This window comes from Rousettus aegyptiacus, unplaced genomic scaffold (genome assembly GCF_014176215.1).
Source record: "Rousettus aegyptiacus isolate mRouAeg1 unplaced genomic scaffold, mRouAeg1.p scaffold_m13_p_1, whole genome shotgun sequence".
In the NCBI taxonomy this organism is placed as follows: Eukaryota; Metazoa; Chordata; class Mammalia; order Chiroptera; family Pteropodidae; genus Rousettus; species Rousettus aegyptiacus.
The window spans coordinates 8,213-17,292 of NW_023416284.1; the positions used below are offsets into that span (position 1 = coordinate 8,213).

General features: G+C 45.4%; 1 pseudogene; it reads right to left on the reverse strand.

Annotated features, from left to right (window-relative positions):
- Nucleotides 1–2,085: 2,085 nt before the first annotated feature.
- Nucleotides 2,086–2,204, reverse strand: LOC118606913 (annotated as a pseudogene).
- Nucleotides 2,205–9,080: the final 6,876 nt, after the last annotated feature.

A 9,080-nucleotide genomic window follows, 5' to 3' on the forward strand; every position in this document is an offset into this window, starting at 1 on the left:
GCTTTCGAGATCAGGCACGTTCAGGGTGGTATGGCCGTAGACAGGAGAGGCTGTCGCCTGCCGCCTGCCGCCCCAAAAGCTCGAGGCTGGCCTCCCGGGCGCCGGAGACACCCGTGCCTACAGCGCACATCCTGTGGGGGTGCGGGTTTCCGCTAAGGCGCTGCGGGCCTTGACCGGTTCCCGGCAGTGCATAAGTCTACATGGGCGTTACCGCATCCCCCGACTGCCCAGGCCTCAGGCCCTCCGCCATTCCAGTCTTGGCCGCTTGGCAGCACCCCGGCCCGGCGTGGCCCGCCATGCTCTCGGCCACCTGGGCACCTAGGTACCTGCAGCCCAGCTAAGTCCGGGCTCCGGCCTTGACCCAGACGCACACCTCCCCTACCCTCCCCACCGAGCAGTGCCCGACCTGCCCAAACACACACGGAGCCCCCGGCCATACCCCGAGGCATCGCTTCAGACAGACACAGCCCTTGCTCTCCACCGGGACCAGGGAGCAGCCCAATCCGCCGCCCCTGGCCTTCACATCTGTCGTGAGAAACGCCTGCAGTCCTGGCAGGATGCCTGGTGCCTGGAGCAACAAGGTCATCAGAAGCAGATGTGGACTTGCACTGGAGGAAGCATTGCAGGGAGGGCGCACATGCCTGACCCATTCTGGGACTTCTTGCTCTAGGGACAAGGATGGGAAGAAGATACCTGAGAAGAAATAGCTGAAAACACAGTCGTGGCCCTGAGGCTGAGTCTGGGAATTGGCTGTAGTTTGTAATCGCTAACCTGATAGTAACTAATGATGATTTGCAAAGCCAGCTTTGTGAAATAGAATAAAAAGCCATGGAGACAGGGGTGGGGGATGCTAGCATTGCCATTCCTTGCCATTCCTTCTCTCCCTTATCCATGTTAGTAAAAGCATTTCCCGACTCTGGCTCTTCTTCCTAACTATCTAGGCAACAACATCGGCTCTCTCCAACTAGAGAGATAGACAGAGAGACAGAGAAACTCAGAGACAGAGCGAGTGATCGGGAGGGAAGAAGAAAGGAGAAGAAAGGTCGTCAGGGAGCGATGCCCAGTGAGAGCCACGAAGTGGGGGACGGGGTCGCTGGGGAAGGGGAGGGTCGTGGGAGCTGGCTGCAGTCAGACACGGCAGAGAGAGACAGTGAGGGTGGAAGGGACAGAGACAGAGAGACGAGAGAGGAGATCCCGCGTACCAGAGAGCGCGAGCCTGTGCCTGCCCGCGCAGAGAGCGGGACAGGACACGCAGACGAGCCCCGCGACGCACTGTGCCGGAACCTGGCTGTGAGCCTGAGACCCTGCAGCCGCCCTGAAGGGGCCGCTTCCACAGCAGAGGGTGGTCGTGCCGGGGCTGCGATCCGGCAGGGAGGTGGTTCGTGCCCGGTGCCCAGTGCCCGAGTACAGGCCGGGGCTCAGGGAGTCTCGTTGTTCTATGAGTCCTGCCGAGGTACCACCTCAGACAGGCAAGACGCACAGGCTCCCTGGAGTATGTGTATGGGTGTGTGCGCGTGTGTCTGTGTGTCTGTGTCTGTGTGTGTGTTTGTGGCTGTTCGCTGCGGCCTGTCGCGAGCAAGAGGGCTCTCGCCGCGCACGCGCACACGCTCTCATGTCTCTCGGCATCTCCGACGCGGCTGGTCGGTCCCGCTTCCCATCCCGGGTGTGCGGGCCGGCCTCGCACCTGGTCCGAGGGCACCTGGCCGTCGTGTGAGAAAGGCGGGGAAAAGCGTGTTGGAGGAGACTTGCGCACTCTGGCGGGGCAGGGCTGGGTGGGGCGCGGCGGGGCAGATGGGGGTGACAGGTCCCGCGTCCAGGGGATGCGAGCACGCTGCCAGCGTATGTTAGAGACAGTGGTCCTCGGGGCTCGGTCCCACGGAGCCCAGGAAGGAAAGGGCCTGGAGCGGTGAGAGGAAACAGCCCAGGACTGGCTGCAGGAGAGCAGGTGAGGGCGGGGGAGGGCGCGGGCACGAGACGGTTGTCGGCTGCCCGCCTGGGACCCCCGAGACAGCGAGCGAGCTAGCAGGGCCCCGGAGCCACCAGGGAAACCCTGGCCAGAGGACGGCAAAAGGAGGGGGCCACAAAAGCCTACGACACCCGGTATTCTCAGACGATCTCCCATCCAAGTACCAACGAAGCCCGACCCTGCTTAACTTCTGAGATCAGACAAGATCTGGCGCATTCAGGGTGGTAGGGCCGTAGTCGCGAGAACCTGTCGCCTACCGCCCCAAGAGCTCGAGGCTGGCCTCCCGGGCGCCGGAGAGGTCCGCGCTTGCACATCCAGGGTTGGTTAGGTGGTTTGAGGGTAGCAGGGAAGGGTCTGCCGGCCACGCAAAGGCCCCGTGGGTCTTGGCCGGTTCGCGCCCGTGCGGAAGGACTGGGTGGGTGCTCTCGCATCCCGGACCTGCGCAGGCCCCGGACCACCTGCCTCCCCGGTCTAGGCCGTTCAGCAGAACCCCAGCCTGGAATGCCCCACCAATCTCTCGGCCACCTGGGCAACTAGGCAGGTGCAGCCCTGCTAAGTCCCCACCCCGCCCTGAACCAGACTCACCCCATTCCTGCGCTCCCCGCCGGGGCCAAGCCCGACCTGCCCAAAACCACGTGGAGACACCGTTCACACCACCAGACAATGCTTCGCCCGGAGACCTCGCCCTCTGCCCGGCGCCCTCCGCCCTTGAGGAGCCCAGGAAGCGAAGGGACCAGAGTGATTCTCTGTTGTCATTTCATAGGCATTTTGAAAATAACACCCAGGTGTATGTTCATAACTATTCATTCTCTGCTGCCATCTGCTGGGCACTTTTGGAAGAAGGACAGGGCACATTTTATAAACTATTGTTTCCGCTGCTATCTCATGTGCTTTCTGAAAACAATCCAAGGGCGGGCTGTCACGAAAAGTTGTCCACTGCCATTTTGAGAGCATCTTGGGAAAGACACCAGATGGCATGTCAAGAATATTGTTCCCTGCTACCCTCCCGTTGGAATTTTCAAAATAACAAGCATGTGTATGTCATTATAAAAATTTACTTTGTGCTGCCATCCTGTGGGCATTTTGGGAATAACACCCGAATATATGCCATCATGAAAATATATTTTCTGTTCTCGTCTACTGTACATCTTGGAATAACGCCAGACTGGAAATAATAAAGAGTTGTTCGCTGCTGCCATCTGGTGTATATTTCAGTAATAACACTTAAGTGTTTCTCCACATGAATATTCATTCTCTGCTGCTATCTGGTGTGCAATTTGGAACAAGACCGCAGCACACATCATTAGGAATTATGTCAGCGGCTGATTCATGTGCATTTTGAAAATAATATCTGAGCATTTGTCTTAATGAAAAGTTGTTCACGGCCATTTCATATGCATTTTAGGGAAAATACAGGAATGCATATAAGGACAAATTATTCTCTGCTGCCATCTCGCGGGCTATTTGGAAGTAACAAGAGTAGGTCATGAAAATTAATTTTCCGCTGCCATCCTGTCGGCATTCTGGGAATAACACCTGAATGTATCCCATCATGAAAATATATTTTCTTCTCTCATTTACTGTGACCGGAGTGCAAGTAATAAAAAGTTATTCTCTGCTTCACCTGGTGGACATTTTAGAATAACGAGTGTTTGACATCCTGAATATTCGTTCTCTGCGACCATCTGGTGCGTATTGTATGACTGAAGAGTGCATGTTGGGCATGATGTTATGAAATTATTATCTCTGCTGGCCTTTCGTGCTAATCTTAAAATGAACAAAGGAGTTCCTGTCACACAAAAAAATTGCTCTTTCCTGCCATCTCGTGGGCGTTTTGAAAATAACACCCATGTGTATGTCATAATACAAATGTATTTTATACCTTAATATAATGAGCATCTTGGGAATATCACAAGGTGTAAGTAGTAAAACCTTATTCTCTGTTGCCACCTGGTGGTATTTTAGGATTAACACCTGAGTGTTTCTCATGATGATTCTTCATCCTGGTGGGAATTTTCGGTGTGACAGCGTGGTGCGTGTCAGTAAAAGATATTTCAGCAGCTATCTCGTGTGCAGTTTAGAAATAAAACCCAAGGGCGAGTCATAGCAATGTTTTTGTCCGCTGCCTTTTCGTGTGCATCTTAGCAAAAACACAAGAGCGCATGTCATGAAGTGATTCTCAGCTGTTATGTTGTGTGCATTTTAGAATTAACATGTGGGTATTGGTTCATCATGACGATTCATTTTCACCTGAGATCTGCTGTGAATTTAGGGAATAACACCACAAGCCATATGACAAACAGTTATTTTCGCTGCTATGTCAGCTGATAGAAAATAAGACCATTACATTACGCAAAGTTTTGGTCCGAGGCTATCTCATGTTCTTGGAAATGAGACGAGTGCATGTCATGAAAAATTATTCTCAGCTTTCATCTCGTGGGCATTTAGATATTAACATGCAAGTGTATGTCCATGTACTATTTTTTCTGCTGCCGTCTGCTGGGCATTTTAGGAATGACACACAATTACGGGTCCTGAAAATTCATTTTTTTCACTCATCTTTGTGCACCAGAGTGTAAGTAATAAAGATATTCTCTGCTGCCATCTTGTGCATATTTACGTAATAACACTTGAGTGTTTGATAGCATGAATACTCATTTCCTTATGCCAGCTTGTGGCAGTTATGGAAATGACACCCGGATGTATATCATCATAAAATTAATTCTCAGCTGCCATCTCCTGGGCATTTTAAGAGTAACACCCTAGTGTAGGTTATTGCGAGTATTCATTTCAGCTGACACCTGGTGGGCATTCTGGGAAGAACACAACAGGGTGTCATGAAATGTTATCGCAGCTTCTATCTCACATGCATTCTGAAGATAAGCCCAAGGGAATGTCATAATGAAAAGTTTTTGATTAATGTCATTTCGTGTGAATCTTGGGAACACCTCGTGGATATTTTGAAAATAACACCCAGGTATATGCCATCATAAAAATTTATTATCTCTGCCATCTGGTGGGTATTTGGGGACTAAAACACAGAGCATGTCATTACTGTTATTTTTCTGACATCTCACGTGCATTCTGAAAAAAACTCAAGGGATCGTCATTACGAAGTTTTCTGCTGCTGTTTTGTGTGCATCTTAAGAAAACCACAAGAGTGCATGTCATGAAGCGACTCTCTTCAGCCATCTTGTGGGCATTTTGAAAATAACACCCTACCTCATATCATAAATGGTTATTTCTTGCTATCACGTGGAGTTAGAAAATGACTCCTGAGGAGATTTGGTTAAACAAAGGTTTTGCCTGTGGCCGTTTCATGTGCATCTTGTGATAAACACAAGATTGCACATCATGAAAAATTATTCTCTGCTGCCATCTAGTGGGCACTTTGAAAATAACAAGTACATGTATGTAAATGTAAGAAGTTATTTCCTGCTGCTATGTGGTGTGTGTGTAGGGAATAATACAACAGTGCATGTCGCAAAAAAATTATTTTTGCAAATGACTCATTTGCATTAAGACCATAACACAGCCAGGGATCTCGTTATAATTTTTTCTCTGTTGCCATAATGTGTGATTATTAGCAATAACTCAGGAGTGCATCTCATGAAAATTTGTTCTCTGCATCTCGTGGACATTTAAAAAACAACACCTATGTGTGCGTCATAATTTTTTTTCAGCTGCAGTCCTGTGGGCATACGGGATAAACTGCAGACTGTACAGCATCATAAAAATTAACATTCTGCTGCCATCTACTGCATATTTTATTAATAGCACCTGAGTTTCGATATCATAAATATAGATTCTCTGCTGTCATATGGTGGCCATATTGGGTGTATGTCATCATAAGAATTTACTTTCTGCTGCTATCTGGTAGTCATTTTGGGAGTAACAGAACCATGCACGTCAAAATGTTATTTCTGCTCCTATTGTATGTATTTTGAAAATAACACCCATGTACATCTCCTCGTAAAAACTTATTCTCTCATGCCATCTCGTGGACCCTTGGCAATAACACCAGAGTGTAGGACATCGTGAAAATTAATTTTCTGCCACATCTTGTGTGCTTGTAGGGAATTTTACCAGCGTATGTAAAAACTTGTTTTGTGCTGCCACCTGGTGGTAAATTTGGGTATAAACCACAGCGCATGTTATACAATGTTATTTATACCGCTATCTAACATTCATTATGAAAAAAAACTCAAAGGCATGTCATTGTGAGAAGTTGTTGTCAGTTGCCTTTTCATGTGTATTTTGGGAAAAAAAAAGATTGCGTGTCACAAAAATTATTCTCTGCTGCCATCTCGTGGGCATGTTGAGTATAACACCATGACCTGTGTCATAGCTAGTTATTTCTGCTGCTATCTCATGCAGTTTGAAAGTAACACCGAAGACATAGTCGTTAGGAAAAGTTTTTGTCTGTGGCACTTTCACGTGCATCTAGGGATAAACACAGGAGTGCGTGTCATAAAAATTATTCTCTGCTATCTCCTGATAATAACACGCAAGTGTATGTTATCATAAAAATTTATTTTCTGCAGCCATCCTGTGGGATTTTGGAACAACGCCCGATTGTATGCTAACTTGAAAATGTGGTTTCCTCTCTCATCTACTCTGTATCTTGGAAGAAGAGCAGAATATAAGTAATTAAATGTATTTCTCCGCTGGCATGTGGCTGGCATTTGGGAATAACACCAAAGTGTAAGTAATCGAAAGTTATTTTCTGCTGCCATCGATGGTCATTTACAGAATAATCCTCCAAGTTGGTCATGATAAACATTCATTTTTTGTAGGCATGTTTTGGGAATTTGGGGAATAACACCAGAATGTGCATCATGAAACATTTCTGCTGGTCTCTTGTGTATATAAAAAATACCACCAATGAAATGCCTTTATGAAATTTTTCTCTACTCCCATTTCATTTAATCTTGGGTACAACACAGCACTGCAAGTCATAAAAATTGTTCTCTGCTGCCATCTCGTGGGTATTTAAAAATTACACCAATTGTATGTCATCAAAAATATTATTTTCTTTGCCATCCGGTGGGTCCTTTGGTATATAACCTTAACTTAGGTCATCATGAAAACTTTTTTCTCTTAATCCTGTGAGCATCTTGGGAATGACATAAGAATAGATCATTTATTCTCTCGCCATCTGTTGGGAATTTTAGAAATTAACCTGAGTGTTGTCCTCATGAATATTCATTCTCTGCTGTCATCTGGTGGACAGTTTGGGAAGACCACAGTTCATGTCATAAAGAGTAATGTCAGCTGCTATCTTGTACAATGTGAAATTAATAACAAAGAGCATGTCGTTATGAAAAGTTGTTGTCCTCGACCATTTCTTGTATCTTGGGAAAAACACGGCAGTGCATGTCCTGAAAAATTATTCTCAGCTGCCATCTCGTCGCCTCTTTTGAAATCAGAACAAGTACATATCATCTAACTTTTTGTGCTGCCATCTTGTGGACATTTCAGAAATAACACCAAATATTATACATTATGAACATTTATTATCTGCTATCGTCTGGTGCGCATTTTGTGTATGACAGAATAGTGTGCATTGTGAATGACGTCTATGCTTTCATGTTAATCTTGGGATGAACACGGATGTGCATGTCATGACAAATTGTTCCATGCTGCTATCTCATGGGTATTTTGAAAATTACTTCCAGGTTTATATCATCAACAAATATTTTTCCATTGCCATCTAGTGGGAATTTTGGGACTGTAACTTTACTGCAGGGAACATGAAAATTCATCTTTTCCACTAAAGTTGTATGCATCTAGGAAATTACACGAGTGTAAGGAAAAAACGTTGCTGCCGTTGGGTGGGTATTTTAGCAATAACGCCCTAGTGTTGTTATCCTGAAAATTCATTTTCCGCTGCCATCTGGAGGGAATTTTAGGTCTAATACCACAGTGGGGGTCAAGATATTGCTGCTATTCATTTGCATTAAAAAAACACCCCAGAATTATTTGTCCTTATAAGTTTTTTCTCTGCTTCCATTTCAAGTAAATCTCGAGAATAAAATCAGAGTACAAGACAAAGTATCTGCTGCCATCTCGTGGACAATTTGAAAATAACACCCAGGTGTATGTCTTCATAAAATTTTATTTTCTCCCATCGTCTTGTGGCCAATTTGAGAATAACATTTGAGTACAGGTCATCATGAATATTCATTAGCTGCTGCCATCTGGTGGGAATTTTGTGTATAACACCACATTGCATTTCATAAAGTTATTTCTGCTGCTATCTCGTGCAGTTAGAAAATAAAACCTAAGAGCATGTTGTTGAGCGAAGTTTTTGTCAGTGGCCATTTCGTATGCATCTTGAGATAAACACAGGAGTGCATGTTATGAAAAATTATTCTCCTCTGCATTGTCACAGGCATTTTGAAAATAACATGCAGCTGTGTCCTTGTAATAAATTTTTCTGCTTTCATCTGGTGGGCATTTTAGAAATAACGCCTGAGTGTAGATCATCAAGAAAATAAATTTTCAGCTCTGATCTACTGTGCTTCTTGGAATAACACAAGAGTGGAAATAATTAAATGTTATTATCTGTTGCCATCTGGTGGGCATTTTGTGTATGACAAAATATTGCACATAGGGTATGACATGAAATTTTTATCTCTTCAATTTCGTGTTACCTTGGAATGAGCACAGGAGTGCATGTCATGAAAAATCATTCTCTCCTGCATTTTCATGAGCATTTATAAAGTAATGCTCACATGTATGTCATCAAGAATTTATTTTAAATCCTGATAAGGTGTGCATATTGGGAAATACAGATTATATACATAATAAAATTTTTTTCTTTGCTGCTATCTATGGCGATTTAAGGATTATCACTCAGATGTTTCTCATGAATACTAAATCTCTGCTGCTGTATGGTGGGAATTTTGGGAATAACACCACAGCGCATGTCACGAAAAGCTATTTCTGTTGCTATTCCTGTGCCTTTTATAAATAACACCTAAGAGAAAGTCATCAAGAAATAGTTTTGTCTGCTGCCACTTTGCGTGCATCTTGAGAGAAAAAGAAAAGTGCACGTCATGAAAAAGTGTTCTCCGCTGCCATCTTGTGGAAATTTTGAAAATAACGACCA